Source organism: Pan paniscus, chromosome 7 (assembly GCF_029289425.2).
Source record: "Pan paniscus chromosome 7, NHGRI_mPanPan1-v2.0_pri, whole genome shotgun sequence".
Lineage (NCBI taxonomy): Eukaryota > Metazoa > Chordata > Mammalia > Primates > Hominidae > Pan > Pan paniscus.
The window spans coordinates 17,460,063-17,480,645 of NC_073256.2; the positions used below are offsets into that span (position 1 = coordinate 17,460,063).

A 20,583-nucleotide genomic window follows, 5' to 3' on the forward strand; every position below is an offset into this window, starting at 1 on the left:
AGTCACAAACAATGTCAACACATGCAAATCTCCGCCTTGTGTTTACAGATTCACAGTATGTAAATTAGAACAAGAAAATCATATCAGAACGTTTTATGGATATTGTTCTCAAGTATTTTAGTGTGACTTGGCATAAGGGTATGAGAAGGCGCCACAGAGAGAACTTGAGTTGATTGCATCTGGTGAGATAAACCCCAAGAAATCCTGGCTTGAAGACATCAGGCTGATGTGAGTAGAGAGAATGTGAGCCTGGGAATCAATCAGTGGGAGAATTTAATGAGGTAAAATGCTTTGAAGTGGTTTAAAGTAATTCTTAAAGTGATTTTTAAATTGCACAACTAAAACTTGCCGAAAAATACAGCTCTTCTGTAATACGTTGAACTCAGGAACAGCATTTATCACTTTTGTTTTTTGTCTATGCCATGAAAGCCTGTCTTTGCAGAATTCCAAGTCCTGGAATAAAAGAAAAAACCACTGCTACTATTCAGGCAGATAAAACTCAATGATAAACATAGCTTGTTTAAGCTAGAAATCTGGGAAAAATTAAAAATGGAAATGCCACTTGCACCATCAGGGACAAATCTACTTGAAGAATGAAACTCTTCGTGGAATCCCCACTAGGGCCGTCCAGCCATTTCCCAGTGAGAGCATATTGCATTCAACACAGGCTGATGTGCGAAGTATAAAAGACGTTGCTATTCCCATCTTCACTGTAAACGTACAGTCAAATATCACAGCCAATTAATTAAATCACTTAACTAATTAACTAAACCCGAGCAACTTCTGATTTCGATTTTGTCTTTCCATTCCTCCTACCATTTCAAGATCAAATCTTGCTGAACAAGCTCTATCTAAGCTGTTTTAGGTGGTTTTTGCTCTTATTTTTTTCCTTCATACTCTTATCTTTCTGTATGAAATATTTTGTGGTGAACGCAGCTATGTTTAATTTTGCCTGGCCTCAGTTTTTTTTGTTTTTTTGTTTTGTTTTTTTTTGCTGTTGTTTTTAAACACAGGAATAGGAAATTACATTTATAGGGAGAGAAAATTATTCCAAGTCTCATAATTGTTTAACTTGGGAACAGAAAATTATGTTGTTTTCAGACTTCATGCCCTAAACATTTCAAATTGTTCTTAACTTTCTAATCTAAATTATGAGCCCTGCATCCTTCTCAATCATATGCTGTATTCCACAAACAATAATACAAACCACAGTCCTCCGTTGGTACGTGTATTTGCCTATCAGATTTCTCTAGAATAGAATCACAGTAAGGGTGATGCTCAAACACATCTTGTAAACATTGACTCTCAAATACCTGACTCAGAGCCTGAGACATGTCTTGTGCTAAAAACATGTGACTAATTATATAAATTTACTTTACGGCATAAGAAGGGCATGTGTAGATAGTGGCATGTGATTTATAAGATATGTAGGAAATTATCTTTGCTTGCTGTTTATAAGATAGCATGCAAAACACCTGCTCATTGAACAGGTGTTTATGCAACACCCACTCATTGAACTGTGAGATTTCTCCTAGTGGCAGAGTGTCCATTTCCGGAGAGGGTGTCCTGTCTGAAGGGCTGAGCTCTGGAAGCCAAGGCTGTGCTCAATATTTCTGCTCACTCTCTGTCCCTCCTCTTCTTTCTGTGTGCTCTGTCAGAGGATTCTGATGTATGTAAAAAATCACATTTCGCCAAATTCCTGGTTGGCTGGATTATGGATGCAGCTTAAATTTTCATATGAGACATTCTTCTGAGGGATTAGGAAGTCAAAACAGAAGTAGAGACATAGAGATAGGTGTGGATTCTCAGGGTGCAAGAGAAGGCATACAGGTATGGAATATTTAACTGATCTTCTCAGATTTTCTGAAATAAATATATTAGCTTCCATAGGTGAAGGGTGATCCGATTTAGTGTCTAGTAGTTGCATAAATTCGGGTCTAACTGGCGACCTGTATCAAATATGTGTGCAATACTCGACCATCCCTGGTATAAGGCAGAGAGAAGGACTGAAAGGCTTGCATGGAAATGCTGGGATAAACGACCATGAATGGCTCCCACCTGCCTCCTCTGCCTACATCTCTAGGACAGTCCAGGGGACCACTCAGGTCATTAAGGTGCATGAATGACGGGAACTCCAACATCCTTAAAGAGCACAGTAGTTACTGATTTTGAAGGCCAGTGATAATGGAGTGGAAATGACACCACCAAAATGAGGTCCTGGATGTCAATAAGCATGACAGTGCACCAGAGGACGGGGCGGGCGTGACGGTCCCAGAGGGTGGCAGGGGTGGGGGTGGCCTGATGGCACCAGAGGGCGGGGGGGGGGGGGCTGAGGGCACCAGAGGACAGGACAGGAGCTGGCATGATGGCACCAGAGGGCGGTGATGGGGGGAGGTGTGATGATCCCAGAGGACCGGGAGCAGGGCGTGATGGTATCAGAAGGTGGGGGCAGCCATGATGGCTCCCCAGAGGGCTGACACACAGAGCTGGAGCTCACCAACAAGAGAGAAGGTGGACTTGGTTACTATAGTGAATAGTAAGGTTGGGATAACAATTGGGATGATTTGACCTGCAGGGAGCTACCGCTAATTGATTATGGTATCCATAGGAGTGTAAAAGGGAGGCTGAAAACTAAAGCTTTGCTTGATTTTTTTTTTAACTCGGACTCTTATGTTCTATTTACCCTGCTAGATAGAGGTTTTATTCTTTTATAATGTGATCTGTGTCAAAATTAAAACAACAACAAGAACAAACCTCCTTGCCATTGGCTCCAGTTGGGTTTGTTCAACGAGGAGACCCGGTTTGGCGGAAGAAACTAAAGGGAAGCAACATAGTGAGGCCAGGGTATTTATTTCCAGTAACACTCAGCCAGGCCCTCTCAGGATGGCCACGTCCCTGGATTAAAGGTAACTGTTCTCCTCATTGCAGCCAGACAATAGGAACACCTACTTGCGTTTTCTTCAACCCAAACTCTCCCCCTTATCAGGTCTGGAGTAAGTGAGATTTGAGAGAATGGCCTTCCTGCTGCTAGTCTCAGAATTATTTCTTGAACATCTCCCACAGCCTAACCCATGCCTTTGTAAATAGTCCCTTTCCTGCCAAAGTTCTGGGGAAGGCACAGCCCAAGGCTACAATGTCAAGGAATCAGCTTAACTGGGAGGGAGAAGCACCCAGCGGTGAGTTAGAGGGACTGGGGAGTGAGAGAGCTACACAGAGGTAGCAGGTCCCTCTTCCAGCTCTGCTGTCTTGGTGCTCAGGAATTATCCTGAGGGGATGCAAGGAGAACCACATCTCGGTCTCCAAGAGAGGAAAGGATGGGAAATGTATCTGACTAAATCTCACTAGTATCCCATTCTCCCAATTTGCACCATGGGTCCGTGGCTAATTCCACACACCTGCTCTCTGGCCCGGAATTTGCACCGAAAGCAGCTATCCTGTGTGGTGCTGCATCCACGTGTGGAGGCCGAGGGGCCACCCCATTTAGGTGTTGTCCCAACTGAAGTAGGGAGATGATCAGAAGAGTATGAGAAAAAACAAAAGATTGCTGTACAAGTCGTTTTGAAAATTAACTCTTCTTGAGCAACCTAATTTCAAATGAACCCTTCATTTCCTGACGCTACTCTAAGTGATACAGTAAGAAAAAAGAAACAATATGCAGGTTGATGATCACGAGTGACTTGACATGGGTCCACATGGAGAGTCTAGTCCCTCCATACTGACAAAGCTGAAGCTGAAAGGATGTCACACCTTTGGTCTCCCGCAATTAAGCACAAGTGATGGCAGGGCTTGGGAATGACCGAAGTCTCCCAGGTCACCTTGGAATCCGCTGCCATCCCTTTTACCACCAGACTCACCAGGCTTCCAGCGCTGAGTGGAGATCAGGGCAGAAAGGGTCCTGCTGCCACTCAAGGCGTGGGGCAGCTGCTGTTTCTGCTGAAGACTTAGGACTCAGGAAGTCACAGGTTTCTGAAGGGGCTATGGGAGCACAGAGGGCTTCCTGGTCAGTGGCAGGGACGACAATGCTACAGATCAGGAGGAACCTGGGAGCGTCTGGGGAAATCTTTAGTCGCAGAGATTCATGGGCTGGGAGGGAGAGGGTGCATACACCTAAGTGGGTGTCTCCACAAGGCTCGTTCTCCAGATCCCTGGGTGTGGCACACTTTGAGTTTTGGAGCCAGAAAACAATGGCTAGCCCTCTTATTAACAGATTTCTTCAGTAATTCTCAGGATCAATGATTAACACAAAACAATAGCAACCACAAAACAAAAAGAAAAATAAAACAAACCGCACACATCACATACAGGGATATTATGATAAAAGTTAACACCTCTAAAGCTAAACAATAACTGATACGATCTCAATGAGTAAAAAAAGTTACACAAAAGAGAAAAACTGAATGAGACTAGCAGTAGTTAGCGGTGCCAGATAAACTACAGAACACAAGTTGTTTTTCAATTTCCAAAGAATAATATATATTATATATTTTTATTAGGTTGGTGCAAAGTAATTGCAGTTTTTGTCATTAAAAGGAATGGCAAAAACCGCACACTTTTGCACCAACCAATATATAAAAATATGTATTATGTATCTATAATGGGCATGCATTATATATCTCAGATGCTGAGATATATATTATATAAGTATATCTATCTCAGATATTGTACAGGATATACTTAAAGGATATTACTTTTTTGTTTGTTCCATAAAAATAAGTTTGAAAGTTAAATGATAGAAGTTGAACAAATCCAATATCCGTCAAAGTGAAATTTAAGATTAAAACATGAATTCGTGAAATAAGTTGAAGACAAACATTAAATAAAATTTCATATGGTATGAAATAGCATAAGGAAGGGGGCATAGCAAACATTAACCATTCTAGACCAAAGAATATAGCTGTTCAATTTACAAAGCAAAGATGGTTCTAAATTTGGGAGAACTTTATAATTTATAATCTTGGTAGATGATAATCATACATCTCTTTTAGAATATAGCAGACACAATAAAGTAAAAATTAGTGAGAATATAGAGAAACAAAAATATATAATAAACACATGTGGTTTAACAAATGTCTGCAAAATGATATAGCCTATACATAACTAAAATCAATATTTATGTCCACGGAGAAGTTCCAACATTTTTTCAAGTACTGGCAAAGTAATTTTGAAATGCTGGAGATTACATTTTTAAAAAATCTAATAAAAATACAAACATAAAAATAAAAAACAACCTTTAGCATCTGTGAAGTTTAATAAAGTCTCTCCAAGATATCCTTACATCAAAAGATGCAATTGTAAATTGCATAGAATTCAACGAAAAACAGAGTACCACTGACTAAAATAATGCTTAGATATCAATGGTTGTGCAGTTTAATAAAAAGGAACTTTTTCCTGTCATTGTATCATATTTGAACAACTTCACCAGAATAAACCAAATGGAAACACAAACTACAAAATAATAAGAAAAAAGTTTAAATTAATAAAGCAAGAAACAAAAAGTATAAATAATAAGTAACTAGAAACCCTGGTTCTTTGTAAAAATGAAACAAAAAAGGTATTGAGCACAGTAATGCAAAAACAGAAAACATAATTAGAAATGATGAAAACATCATATAACCACAGATATAAAAGAGATGAAGTATTATAGGCTAATAATGCATGCAACTGTAGTATTATATCTTCTAATTCAGAAGCCTGGACAATTAGGCTGATTTTGTACACAGAATATATATTACCAGTGTTGACTCAAAATTGAATAGAACATTTGAATCAATCACTGAAAGTACCACGTACATTTTTGGAAAGTTGATGAAGGAGACATCGTTAAAGAGAGATTCGTTTTGTTACTGAAGTACAACTTAGGAGTGGATTGTTCTATATGGCAGGATGTTGGACAGCTCCCTGATTCATTTTATGGCGGCAAAACCTAACTATGGGAACAAGATAAAGTCAAAAACAAATCAAAACAAACTAAACCCAAAGAGACAAAGAAGTACCCAGAGATGATTTCCCTTGTCCACCTGATTCGAGAGCTCCTCCACCACTGGTGTCCTCGGACGAATATTCAACATGAGCCACAACGCCCACCGCAAGTCATCTGTTCACGTTTCTCTTTGGGGTGAGTTCTACACTTTTCTTTTCTTCAATTCCCTGACCATTCACCCAAACGACTGCAGTCTTCCAGCCAAGGGAGGCTTGTCTCCCTCAGGAGAAGATGGAGAGCAGCTTCACTGGCAAGGGAGACATGGGAGGGAATTCGGAACACACATGTCTAAAAATCTTCCGAATTTTCCCCACAGCTCCATTCTAAAGCTTGGTAGCCCACTACGTCTCAGTGTTGTAAATAGTACATGACATCCTCGAGACCCTGGGGGTTCAATGTACATCACAATTTTGCAAAACACAATTAGATTTAGAGACTTTTTTTATCCGTATAAAAACTCTATAGTTAAAAGAAATAAGAAATCCCTTTGGCTCCTCCATAGAAACTCCTGTCTGACTGTGCTTTGAGCTGAGAGTTCAAGTTTCTCATTTTCCGTGTCTGGTTGGCCAGTGCAGTTGGACACAAGCGTTCCCTCCACAGACCTGAGTTAGAAACACTCAGCACCCCTGGGGTCCCTTCACGGGCCACTCCGACCGAGCAACCGCAAGGAAAGCTACATGGTTACGAGGCCACTGAGCCAGGCATTACGTACTGTCATGGAGGGGCAAACAAGCGCCCCAGGCCCAACCCTGAGGCCGTTACTGCCACAAATCACTGCACCTGAAAGCATCCCGTCAGGAGAAGTGAGCCACCCTCAGTTCCACACAGAGGACATGTAAATAGGGCTCGAGTGATGTGCTGGGGGGACTAGGAAAGTAGAAAGGAAAAAGGGAGAGGTTGAGGAGCAAAATGGAGACATGGAAAGCCAAGAGATTGTATATTCATAGAGATATAGGGAAGGGGACAAGATACTTTAAAGCCTGAAGGAGCAGACTTGGAAATAAACAAGACTGGCATTCAGGCACAGCTACATACCTGCTTTGACAGAGGTCTTGCTCCAGCAAAGGCTGAGACCAGCGTTCAACCTGATGCCACTTACCATGAGCAAGAGAAACACAAAGCTGCACACAGCCAGGGCACGCAGGCATCGGGAGTCTGTGTGTACAGTGAGGAAGGGAGAAGGCCCCTGGGCTACCCAGGGAGTCCTAGTTTCTGAATGAAAACGAAGCCACTTTGTGTCTCTCCCACCCTCTCTCCCTTTCTCTGCCTCTGTGTCTCTGTTTCTCTCCTTCTCTAATTCTCCACCTTCCCTGTTTCTCTTGCTTTCTGCTGTTCTCTCTCTCTTCCCCCCACTGTCTGTCTCTGCCTCCCTCTCCTTCTCTCCTGCCTTTCCCCCTTTCTCTATTTCTGTTTTGTCTCTCCTCTCTCTCTCTGTCTTTTCTCTGTCTTTCTCACGGTTTCTCTCTCTATATTCCTATCTCTCTAGATGTAGCTCTGGCTCTATACCGCTCTGTGAACTAGTAACAAGATGCAGCATCTAAAGTTATTTTCTCAAGGATATATTAGTCTCTGTAAAAAACATTTTTTCTCTCACAGTATTGTACATGTCAATGTGATTTTATTAAAACCTATTCCACCCTTTGATTTATAAAGGCTTTTCCCCCAAACTCTATTATTTACAATTCACATGATGGTATAAACCATTCTGTAGGTCAAATAAGTTTGGGACCTGACTTCATAATCTTTACTGCCATGATAATATATAATAAGCTCAGTGGGAACTATTTTAAACTCAAATGGAATTTCTGTCAGCTAATTCCTGAGATTTTTAATCTGACTTATAAATTGTCAAGTCTCAACAAGTATCAGCCACAAAAATAGGCATAAAAGACATGAAGAAAATGATTTCAGTGGTAATACCAGTTAATTTGTCAATTGTCACATCATGGTAGAAAATAATGTATTTCATTAAATTTTCTTAGGGGTTGATTATTTCTTGTGGATCAGAAATGATATTCTGCTTGAAAATAAATCATATTGGGAATTGTATAAAATTGGCAGAAAGTTAACCATTTTTGCTGTTCTGTACATATTTTAAACAAGAAATTTTCTACAAAATCGGAAGATGGACTTTTGGGGCTAGAACTTTCAACTATGATGTCCTGTGTTAACACAGAGAAATCTTATTTTAAGAACTGATTATATGAGGCAGCGCCAAAGCATGCTAATTATTTATCAGCCTAACAGTTATGCTTTTAAGCTACTGAGAGGGTGTCATTGTGCTTGCAAATACTATTTTAGCTATAGCAGTTGGTTTCTGGTGGAATTCTATCAGCGATTTACTCCAAATAAATTTAAATGCATCAATTTCAAACGCAAACAGGACAATGTTACATCAGATGACCTACATGGGAAGGACTAAAATGATGACACAGAGGATGGTCCAAGGTTGACCAGACGCCAAAAACCCTGAGACAGACAGCAGGACAGAGGGAAGTTCTCTTGGGCACAGGCTACGCAGTAACCGAGACCTACCCCCAGGTTCACCACACACGCAGGGCAATCCCTGGACAAGACATCAGCATCAATGTAGAATCAGAATCAGAATAAATGATTACAGCCTCAGATTAAGAGGGAGTACCCCTTTTAAATGGCAGATGAAGACAATGAGAAGCCATTTGTTCACCTGTCTGTCACACACATTGAAAAGTTACGCGGACTTCATAACACAGAATGGAAATGTGGGGGTGTTTGTGCCACGCCCTTGCCATCCCGAGGTGAACAAGCCCACAGCTAGGAACACAACAAGAATTGTAATATCACCGTGGGTTGGAGAGCTGAGTCCACTCTGGCCCTGGCTGTGGGCTGCAGCTCCGAAATCCTCAAGGAAGGTGGCCTGGGTCTCTCTGCTGTCACTGAAGGGGTTGGAACTGAATTACCTGCAAGAAAACAAGAATTATAATGTTCTCCTCATTGTCTGTGAAGTGAGTAGGAAATACAGAGGACAAAAGCAAGAAGAATCTCTCCTACTAAGTCTTAAAAAAATAGGACAGCCTGTCAAATGGGCAGGGCCATGAGTGGAAAAACAAACAACTATTGACACTGGGGGCCCTGATTTCTCCCACGCACATGCTGCGCTGCTGAAACCTCCCCTGGAGCCATTCCCTTACAGCTTCCAGAGGTTGTGGTGGCATAGCAGGTGAGCCTGACACAGATTCCCCATGACACAAGTTACAAACAGTGTGAGGAACACCAGAAAATAATTATCCTCCCAAATAAAGCAATTATGAGTGAGAAACCAAAATAAACATCTTCAAATGTTCAAAACGATTAAAAAAAAACAGTAAAGCAAGATCAAAATTGTCTAAAATTATTAGAAAAATGACTTTTGGAATGAGAAATACAATCATTGAAGTTAATAGCTCAATGGGTGGTTTGAAGTAGGAACCAAAAAAGCCAAATAAAGCCCAGTGATTCATTAAATAGAGCAGAAAAAAATACAGTCGAGAAAAAATATGGAAAATATTGAAATGATCTAAAGGCATAGAAATAATAGAACAAGAATATCCTATATGTATGTCATAAAAATTAATGGAAGATTTGGGAAAAATGTAATATTCCAAGGTATACTTCATGGCAATTACTCAGATATGGAGAAAGGAAATACGTCCTCATATTAAAATTTTACAAAGTGTTTTTAAAAGGTGTTTTACAAAAACATGTACCCCTGAAGATATTACAGTAACATTACCGAGTATTACTGAGTATTAAAAAAAAATCTTCATAGCCACACAAAAACCAACCAGCCAACCAAACAATCTAAAACAGAAGAAAAGTTGGAGGATGGCAGACTTCTCGTCAGAGCACGGCGTAACAGTCTCCTCCTCCCCCCCGTGTTTTTTGCTGTTGTTGTTGTTGTTGTTGTTGTTATGGTTTTTTGTGGGGTTTTTTGTTGTTGTTTTGAGACAGAGTCTCGCTCTGTCGCCCAGGCTGGAGTGCAGTGGCGTGATCTCAGTTCACTGCAAGCTCCGCCTCCCAGGTTCAAGCAATTCTCCTGCCTCAACCTCCGGAGTAGCTGGGACTACAGACGCCCACCACCACGCCCGGTTAATTTTTTGTATTTTTAGTAGAGACGGAGTTTCACAGTGTTAGCCAGGATGGTCTCGATCTCCTGACCTCGTGATCCGCCCGCCTTGGCCTCCCAACGTGCTGGGATTACAGGCGTGAACCACCGCGCCTGGCCTCTCTCGTGTTTTTAAAGTTGGCCTGGAGATTGGTGATGACCATTGGAGATTGCATTACTTTTCCAACTGTGGCTTTCCACTAAAATTACAAAGGGAAATGTAGAAAGGAAAACGTGTGAGTGCGGCAACCAACAACAAAGATGATTTACATGAAGGAGGATCTTAGAAAGAAAGCATCACACGAGTGCATGATGTTTAAGCTCTCAGCTAGCCCTTAGAGTGTAACTGCCTCTCCATCCTCTGCCCCGCATTCAGGGGTCCTCCCCAGGGGTCTCATAGCTCTGCCTCTCCTCCATTACCAGGAGGTGCCCTGCTCATGCATCCTGCCCTCAGCAGACAGAAGGTCTCTCTCGACTTCTCCAACTCTTCTTGTGCCATCCACACAATCTTGCCTTCAACTATTATTTTATTTTATTTTTTAGGAGGTAGGGTCTTGCTCTGTTGCCCAGGCCAGAGTGCAGTGGTGTGAACAGGGCTCACTGAAGCCTCAATCTCCTGAAGTTCAAGCCATCCTCCCACCTCAGCCTCCATAGTAGCTGGGACTACAGGTGCGTGCCACCACACCTGGCTAATTTTTATATTTTTTGTAGACACGGGGTTTTGCTGTGTTGCGCAGGCTGGTCTTAAACTCTTGGGCTCAAGCGATGCCCACCTCAGCCTCCCAAACTCCTGGGATTACAGGCGTGAGCCACCGTGCCCGGCCTTGCCTTGATTGAAAACAATGGAGTTGTAGAAGCCTTTACGTAGCCCACAGCAGGCCACAGGTATTTGCTATCACTGTCATTCATCCTTAGGGCACAAGATTTTGCTCAACAACTGCATGCTTCCTTTAAACTTTATTCTGCTGATGCATACTAGTAGTCATCTTTCTCCCCCTCTCAAAAATTAAACTTTTTTCAGTTAAAAAAAACTAAAAGAAACAAAGAAACATTTTTTACTCTCATTCATTTTCAAGAACTCATTCTACATTTTCCAGACACACCAAGAAAGCACTTAAAAATGTAATGCACTTAATTTTCAAATTCATGTGTTTGATGTATGAAGCTTTACTCTAACAATGGAATTTTCATTTTTCTAATCCTCTTTATTTTAATCCAGACATGAAGATTTTAGAAAATGTTCTGCCCGTGTTGAGGCTTACGCAGAAACCACCCAGCAAGCAGGACCCTGGCCGGATGTTCTTGTTTGACTGGTTTCTGACTAAACACTGATTTGCTTCTTCAGTATCTTCTGTCTGAATAAAGGAATATTTAGAGTCTGACTCAATGTGTTACTCATAAATCCTAAAATCTCCAACTTAAAAAATATATTTAGGATGGATCTTAATTTAGCCCACTTTTTAAAACCTCATAAACCTCATTTATTTTTCTTATTTTGCATTTTTAAATAGGGAATAAGTGTACGATTCTAATTAAAAAGGTAAATTCTGCCATATACAAATAATTCTTAGAAGCTGAAATTCTCCAAATGCACTTTTCTTCTTGTAATAAAAATATAATGAATTCCTCGAGATGACTTTGCCATGTACATCAGTCTTTGAACGTGAGAAAGCAGAATATGTGTGAGATGACGGGTGTGTAATTTGGGTTCAAATGTGGTGTTGATTAATCTGTTTTATGTAGATTGTTCTCATTTCAATTCTGGACTTTTCTCATTTTAATTCTGGCTATTCTCATGTCTTTTCTAACCACCGTGTATTCAAAATGCTCATGCACAGCTACTGTGGACATCTAAACCTTGAGGCACTTTAGACAAGAAAGTATCAAATAGGCTTTGGTGAAGAAAGAACAAAGATTATTAAATTATTAATCTGGAATAGGTTGTTTTAAATTATGAACTTTGCAACTGGCTCATATATGTTAGAAGCACACATATGAATACATAAGGCCCTTCATATATATATATATGTATACACACACACATATGTGTGTATATATGTATATACACACATATATAATACATATATAACTATTTTATCATTTTTGTGTATATAATTAAAAGCTATAAAGGAATGGTTATAGCTGCTTGTATCTGTTGCATATTCATCATAATAGGCCAATAAATTAATGTTAATTCAACATTTTGGACTTAACACTGTAATGAGAAATAAAATTTAGTTCATATGAAAATCAAAGTGACATTTTCAAAAAGAAAGTCTTTTAAGGTTTTTATAACTTGGAATCATTGAATTAAATAGTTCAAATATTTCTGATCCTGAGTGAAAAATACCTATTTTTACATAATTTTAGTTATTAACATATATTATGATTTTTTGTTAATCAATCATTACATAAAATATTTGATGTTTCCCTTATGACAAGACACAGTGAAAATTACTAAAGAATAAGGATGCTTCGATTAGAAGTTGTCGATGGAAGAGCATTTCCAGCTTTACATTTTTAACTGAGTAGCTTAATCTGAAAGATTTTTTATTTTTTTTTGTTGTTTGTTTGTTTGTTTTGTTTGTTTGAAACGGAGTCTCACTCTGTTGCCCAGGCTGGCGTGCAGTGGTGCGATCTTGGCTCACTGCAAGCTCTGCCTCCCAAGTTCACGCCATTCTCTTGCCTCATCCTCCTGAGTAGCTGGGACTACAGGCACCCGCCACCACACTTGGATAATTTTTTGTATTTTTACTGGGGACGGGGTTTCACCGTGTTAGCCAGGATGGTCTTGATCTCCTGACCTCCTGATCCACTCACCTTGGCCTCCCAAAGTGCCGGGATTACAGGCGTGAGCCACTGCGCCCCCCCTGGTTTTTTGTTGTTGTTTTGTTACTTTTGGTCTAGGGAAAAAAGAGATATGCCTATTTGTTTATGATTTTTAAGATTCCTCATATCTAAGGAATTCAGTTAAAATACATATGGCTAGCAATTTTGACTTCTGCGAGGTGATGGTTTTCTTAGCCTATTTCAGATAGATTTTTTCAGTTGGGGATGCACTCCCAGATACCAGGAAGACACCGACGAGGAGCCAATCGTTGGGGGCTTGTCGCTGACCCGCTCAGATAAGGTCCTTCAAGGACCATGATCCCAATTCATCCGCAGAGAAGAAAATGGGGGAGAGTTGAATCACAAAGACACAAGGATTGTGTCATTGGAAAATGTACACTCAAGGCAGTTTAAGAAATGATTGTATTTGCTGATTTTTCAAAGAATGCTAAAACATATATATATACGTATATATATACGTATATATATGTGTGTATATATACGTAAATATATGTGTATATATATACGTATATATATATGTATATATATGTGTGTGTGTATATATATATATGTATATATGCACATGTACGCATACACGTATATACACACCACAACAGAGAGAAATGCATTTGATCCCCCTCAGAACTGGTGCACTAGCTAGGAAGGAAACCAGCAGCTGGACTCACCTAGTGAAGTAGCTTTGAGCAGAACCTGTGAAGAGTGGTAAGAAGCAGGGAAAACAGCACACCCAAATCAGCTTTCATATGCTAAGGTTCCTCGTAAACTAATGTGGCATTTGCACAAAACATTGTAATCCTTGTCATCAGTTGGGTACTAACAAAATGTAAAAATTTTGTTTATACTTCATTCCATCTCTTCATTCATCCATCTGTCCATTATCCACCCCCCCCCTTTTTTTTTTTTTTTTGAGATGGAGTCTTGCTCTGTCACACAGGCTGGAGTGCAGTGGTGTGATGTCAGCTCACTGCAAGCTCCGCCTCCCGGGTTCAAGCGATTCCCCTTCCTCAGGCTACCGAGTAGCTGGGATTATAGGCGTCCACCACCGCGCCTGTCTAATTTTTGTATTTTTAGTAGAGATGGGGTTTCACCATGTTGGCCAGGCTGGTCTAAAACTCCTGACCTCAGGCGATCTGCCCACCTTGGCCTTTCAGAGTGCTAGGATCACAGGCGTGAGCCACGGCGCCTGTCCAATCCGCCCATTTTTTGTAAGAATATTGTAGAGATTTTGTCCCTGGTGGTCCACGGACCTGGACTGCCCATCTTGTCTCCTTAGTATGGAAATAGTGTCATCTAGTGGCCTTTATAACTGCAGCCCAGCTCCCCCACCTGCTTCCTGGAGCCATGGCTGGTCAACTGTTCTATGGGATGCAGTGGCTCAGGCACCCATCACCCGATCATGTGGCAGCTGCTGTCCACTGAAAGTACACTTAAAAAATGAGTGACCAGCTTCCCTATGTAGAGTGGTTTTCTGCCAGGACAGTTGTTTGAAATTGGCAGTTATATAGATGGGTCCATTTTATACAATACTTGAGTAGCTGGAATAGAGACTGCAACTCTTAAATAGTTGTAGGAAGATTTTTAGACCATTTCATCATAATTCCATTTTTTTTCTTCTGAGGCCTGAGAAGATGTCATAACCAGCTTCTCTAACCTGCTTCGTGTTCACCGCTTTTGCCACTGAGAGGAGATCGGGTACCAAGCACTGTGGTGTTCATGCCCTTTGTGGGCAGATGTCATTTTTGAAAGCAATTTGAGCTCTTCTAAATTCTCTCCACACACTGGCCCATGTCCCGGAAGGGCTCCGATCTTTCTTGCGTGGGCAGGATTGCCAATCCTCATTCTGATTCCTGACTGCAGGGTTCGTGCATGGATCGCGGGATGCCCGTGTGAGTGGGTTATTAGGGCCTTTCAGAAACTCGATTGTGCTCGAGCGTCCGTAAAGACCACTGGAGCCTCTGCCTTCCCTGCGGCTATTTCTAACTGCCCAGGCATCCAACGAGCAAACAGGGCCAGCAGCAAATTATCCCGTGGACATCTCATCCTACTGAAACATGACGAGACTGTTTTGAAGCTTCCTGCCTAAAACATATTTATGTTATCTTCAGAGTGAAAATCCTGCAATTTGACTTGCATAGCATTGACATGACTTCAAAATAAAATAGCTTCCTTTCCTAGTAATTGAGTTAGTCCTACAGTGTAAAAGTCGATAGAACAAATATTGCTGAGAAATGCAACTTCCCATTGATTTGTTCAGGAATAGACTCAACAAGTATGTACATACTACCCAGAGAAAAGCCATGCTTTGCTTTCAGAATCAAAACATTTTAGGGGAATAGTGTAGAATTAATCTTCAGTTTTTGCATCGGGCACCGGAGTATGCTGAACACAAAATTAAACATAAATTATAACTTTACATAAAAGAGTTTGGGAAGGAAATAGATGACAGATGCGTAACTATAATAATGATTAGAATAGGATTTCTTTAATTTTCAGTCAGCATTATACCTCGTTTGTCACTTATTAACACTTAATTTTCTTTATTGAACTAACTGTTACTTTATGTACTCCCAAAACCATGGAACAAATATTGATCTAACACCTCCCAGGCATTAGGCAATATCATGTATTAATAAACTCTGTTTTCACTTACCTCATTTCTGATTCTACCAAGGACAAAACACCTTCTTTATTTAATCTTTTCTGCTTAAAATGCAAAATAACCTTGAATGAGTTTTTCAAAGCTCCAAAATGAGGAAAATGCATTTGATTATGTTTTTATAAGGTCAATAATTTAAAATTTTTGATCAAAACTTCTTTTAATGCCACTTTGAATTATGGTTCCAAGTGTTTTGCTGGGTAAGCAGCATATTACATAGCCAGATTTTTCTACCATTTGATCCACTGACTTCATTACACTGTGTTTTGTGTTTTATGTAACAAACTAGAAAATCTCTTTAAATGGAGGTTTTCTCATCTGCTAAATTACGGTGATAATGCATACAGCTAAGGCTGTTTGGAAAATCCAATGAACTTATCTCTACACTCTCTGGCAGGTCACGGATTCTCAGTGATGTTTCCCTCCCCTTCCCTTCCTAACTGCGTGTTTCATTCATAGTCATGCAGAGGGACTATCGATTTACCTTGAACACACATTTTTATTATAAATCTACATTCTTGCTTTTTACTATGCATGCTTAATATTTGTATAGTTAATTATATGTTTACCAGTTCAGTTCTTTTCAATTAATTCTTGCTTATCTTTGTAATGTACATTAATAATAGGAAAAATATCTTTGGTTATCTAAACAGATGGCTTAAACCATCATTTCTGATCACCCTTTATGGAATGACCTTTCTTCAGGGATTGCTTTTGCAATGGTACATAATCTCTTGAAGTCCGTGTTTGTCTTTGTTTCTGCGGCATAAAATAAAATGAGATTCTTCAGTGGCAATAAACTATGAAGTCATCCTACATAAAACAATTTATCTCGGCTAAAAGAATGTGGCATAGAAAGTAGATGTTTTTCGAAGCATCATGCTGTACAATAAGTATATCTTTCACACAGTATATATATTCAGTTGTATTTTGCAAAACATAAAATGTTCTACATTACAGATCATTATTCCTGAAAAGAACATTTGTGTCATAGAAACTGTGTCAAGTCAAGCGAACTTGAAATGACTCATGAATAGCAGCAGTTCTTCCCCTTAGAAATATTTGTGACAAGTAATCTTCATAAACTATTTCTGATCTAAAACAAACAAATTAAAACAAACTTAAGAAATACATTATCCAGTTGGACTCATAGTGAGATAAATTGGATTTTTTAACATAAGAAAGTGATTCTTTAAGAGGAGTTAGAAGATGGGAATATTTTAGAGTAGTTTGATATTTCAGTGTTCAGAGAAATATACTACTAAGGCCGGGCACAGTGGCTCCCACCTGTAATCCCAGCACTTTGAGAGGCTGAGGCAGGTGGATTGCTTGAGCTCAGGAGTTCAAGACCAGGCTGGGCAACATAGCCAAACCTCATTGCCACAAAAAATGACAAACATTAGCCGAGCATGGTGGCACATGCCTGTGGTCCTAGCTCCTTGGGAGGCTGAGGTGGGGGATGGCTTGAGCCCAGGAGGCAGAGGTTGCAGTGGTCCAAAATTGTGCCACTGGACTCCAGCCTGTGTGACAGAGCCAGACCTTGTCTCAATTAAAACCAAACCAAAACAACAACAACTACAAAAAACAGTTAAGAAAATTATACAAGAAGCATTAAAAAGAAAGATACTTTGATGTCTACTGTTATATAACAGGGTATTTGTTTCTTTACTCAACATAAGCAAGATTCTACCTTCATTTTAAAGGCAGGTAGGTCAGATAAATAAAGAGAGTATATTTTATAACCTACTTCTAAATACAGTCTTGGCTTATTGGCTTGTCTCAGACAAGCTGCAATAAACAACTTGTAGCTTAATTATTCTGGTAGAGATTCTAAACATAGAACACAAGTGTGAAAACTCCAAACTCCTCGCTGGGGGAATTTCCACTTTTCTACGTGGACTCAATGTTAGTTCCTGTGAGAGCTCTTCTTTGATGAAATTCAATTCATATAGGTTTGGTCTCTCTGTATTGATTTCTTTATCTGAAAAACAGCACCTAACTGAAGCCCTGGACAAATAAGAAAAATGAAAGAATTATAGACTCCTTGTCTACCTGCAGTGGCGTCATGAACCAGTCAGTGACCCTGGACTTTTCAAAGACAAAAGAAACCTCAAAGTCCTTTCTGACAATGAAACACAGTTACAAAAGTCAAGAGATTTTGTCTATGGAAGGGTCTGGTGTGCTTCTGGAAAAATACACACGCCTACTCCAAGAATATGCAATGTACGGATCTGTGCATCCAATAAACACTGAACATGTAATACGCATTTGACATTATGCTAATTGTTTGAAATAAGACATTATCTTGCCATCTAGCCTCTTACAATACAATGTGGGGAGCAACTAGGAAAGTGATTCTCATTTTAGATATTAATTATTAATCAATAGTAAGACCTATTCCCAGAGATAATAACTGTCAAGAAAAGAGTGAAGAGCCCGAGGTCTTGATGAGTACAGGGCAACTGTAAACAAGATTCATTTTGATATAAGCAAATAGTTTTTTATTAAGCTGAAGAAAAATCTTAGTGAAAGTAAAATCACAGTGTGTTCGATGGAGAAGATAGGGCAGAAGCTGTTGCCCACAGATAAAAGTGCTCAACAATCCACCCTTCTCTGAATGCCTTCCCTTCTTCATTCCATCCTCAACTTCCCTATAGATGCCTCTAGAATCATCTCTCAAATAAACTGCTGGTTTTTCAGTTCTTTCTTTGTATACACCACCTCAGATACATTTTTGTGGTGGCCCTCCGTATAAAAAGGGTTAAGTCCATTTGTCCTGAGTAACCTGGGGGCTGCCATGTTGAATTCTCTTTGTCAAGGTCATTCTTAGAACCGAGGGCATCATTAGAATTGTGTAGTGGGAGCAGCGGAGTTCTGGGAGGACCTCATTTTCTCCTCCTTGTGTCCTCATCCAGTGTCCCTGTCCTACCTGTTGACTGGTGCTCCCTCGTCCTTTGCCCTTGCCTTCACCTACCTGGCATGAGCTTTGCCTGAACAATTTGGCAATGCCCTGATCATTGTTGCCATGAGATAGCTGCAATTCGAACCTGTGCCTCATCTCTTCCCATGCTCCTGAATCTCCTTTTCCCCTTATCTTGTGGCTATGCAATTCTGCTCTTGGTAAACGTTTGAAGGGAAAAGTATGTTGTGAGGTCTCATTGGCTTGGGACGAGCTTCACATTGTCTGAGACCTTTACCACGGCTGGAGAGGACAGAGGATACATGTTGAAAGCCATGCCTGCTGAGTGACTGCAGACAGGGCAGGTTGGCAACACGAGTCATCCAGCTGGTATGGCCACGTCTCTGAAATGACTGCTGCGTAGCAGTCTCAGTGCACTTCATGGAACTTGTATTCAAAATTTAAGCGATTTTTGTGGCGGGGCTAAGACGCTGTTCCTGACAGACAGCAGCATCGGTCAACACCTCTTCATGCCATGAGACAAGTGTTCTCATCACTTATATCAGACATTTCAGCCCAAAGACATTTACTAGAGTTTTTGAATAGAGAGATTTAGGTGAAGTGTTTCTGTTTGTTTCCTATTTCTACCAACCCAGAACATAAACCATAATACTTGGCTAAAGACATTGAGTATTTTACCGATATTAGTTCATTTTCTTAGCCTGTACATGACAAGTATTGCTTCTTTAAGTATGGTTTAGGCCGACTTAGAAAGAAGACTGATGCTTGCAATAATCAAAGCCTTCAGAAAGTTTTAAAGCTGTGTTATCAGCAAAAGGCCAATTAACTAATTTTGAATATCTAGACAGTAAAAGTGAAGTGTCTCTGAATGGTGCCCATTGAATTCAACATAAAATATGATCAGTATTAATTAACAGTACAAAGTAAGACCACAAATATTTACATTATGCTTTCAGCAGATATCTGGTAGTTTTCACTGAGATAATTCGACAAAAATATGGATTTTCTTGTTGTTGACACGACAGGAGGGAATCTGATTTAAAAAAAAACTTTCGCAATGAAACTAAATCTAACACATTAGAAATTCTCCAATTTGACAAATTGCATTTTAATGAGAGGCATCATATGAGAAAAACATGTTGATAATTATTGCTGATCAGATGCTACCCTGTTGCTAGCATCTGTGAATCCTCATTGCTACAATCATTCAGTTATCCAGGGAGACTTCAGATTGTCTGTTACATATTTTGAAGTGTATTCCAGAGTTTTGTTGTTATTGTTGTGAGGCAGGTTTGTTTTTCATTGAAATAAAGTAAATGTACCATTTGCTCCAAATTTATTACGTATTTCCAGTGTAATTATTACCTGAAGTTTTATTTAGAACAAACCCATTTAAAATCAGAAATGCATAGGATAAAATACTTTTCCCTCCTAAACACTGACAAAATAATTATAGTCCATTCAAATGGAAAATATTCACCAAGATATTTTTTTCTATTCCCATCAGTATCTGAATATTGACAAACGTTGTCTGTTTTGAAGTGGTCAGTGTTTTTACACATCAGAAGCTGGGCTCAGAATGTGTTTTTATGGAGGTATAATTGGTATACAAAAATCTGCATATATTTAATGTATGCCATTTGATGGGTCTGGACAGATGCCAACACCTGTGAAACCATCAACACAATCCAGATGATAGACACATTGAATATCTCCGAAAGCTTCTTCTAGCGTTTTTATTTTAGACCTGTGGTTGCCTAACTTCAAAGACCTTTACAGGTAGCAACACAGTGACAAGAGGACCAGATCCAAGCTGTCACTCAGACTTTAATCCTTGCAGGTGCCTCTCTCTGCTGTCCTCCTCCCTGAGGTGGACTCTAGACTAACCTGTGCCATCCTCAGCCCCACAGTCAAGGGCTGCTACTTAAAGAATCTGTCACTCTGCAGGGGCAAAATTTCCAATCCTCCCAGGTCACATTTTGTTAAGTTTGATCATTCCTTCCATTTGTCAACTAATGAAAAAAATCAGCCTTTTAAATAATTAAAATTAGTTT

The 20,583-nt window shown here is 39.9% G+C and overlaps 1 long non-coding RNA gene across 1 annotated transcript in view; it reads right to left on the reverse strand.

Moving 5' to 3' along the window:
* LOC134730951 (uncharacterized) overlaps positions 1-20,583 on the reverse strand; it is a 283,270-nt gene that overhangs the window by 67,930 nt on the left and 194,757 nt on the right. Inside the window, exon 3 of the long non-coding RNA XR_010112891.1 lies at positions 8,804-8,919. This is a non-coding gene — a long non-coding RNA (uncharacterized LOC134730951). The remainder of the gene's footprint in view (positions 1-8,803; positions 8,920-20,583) is intronic.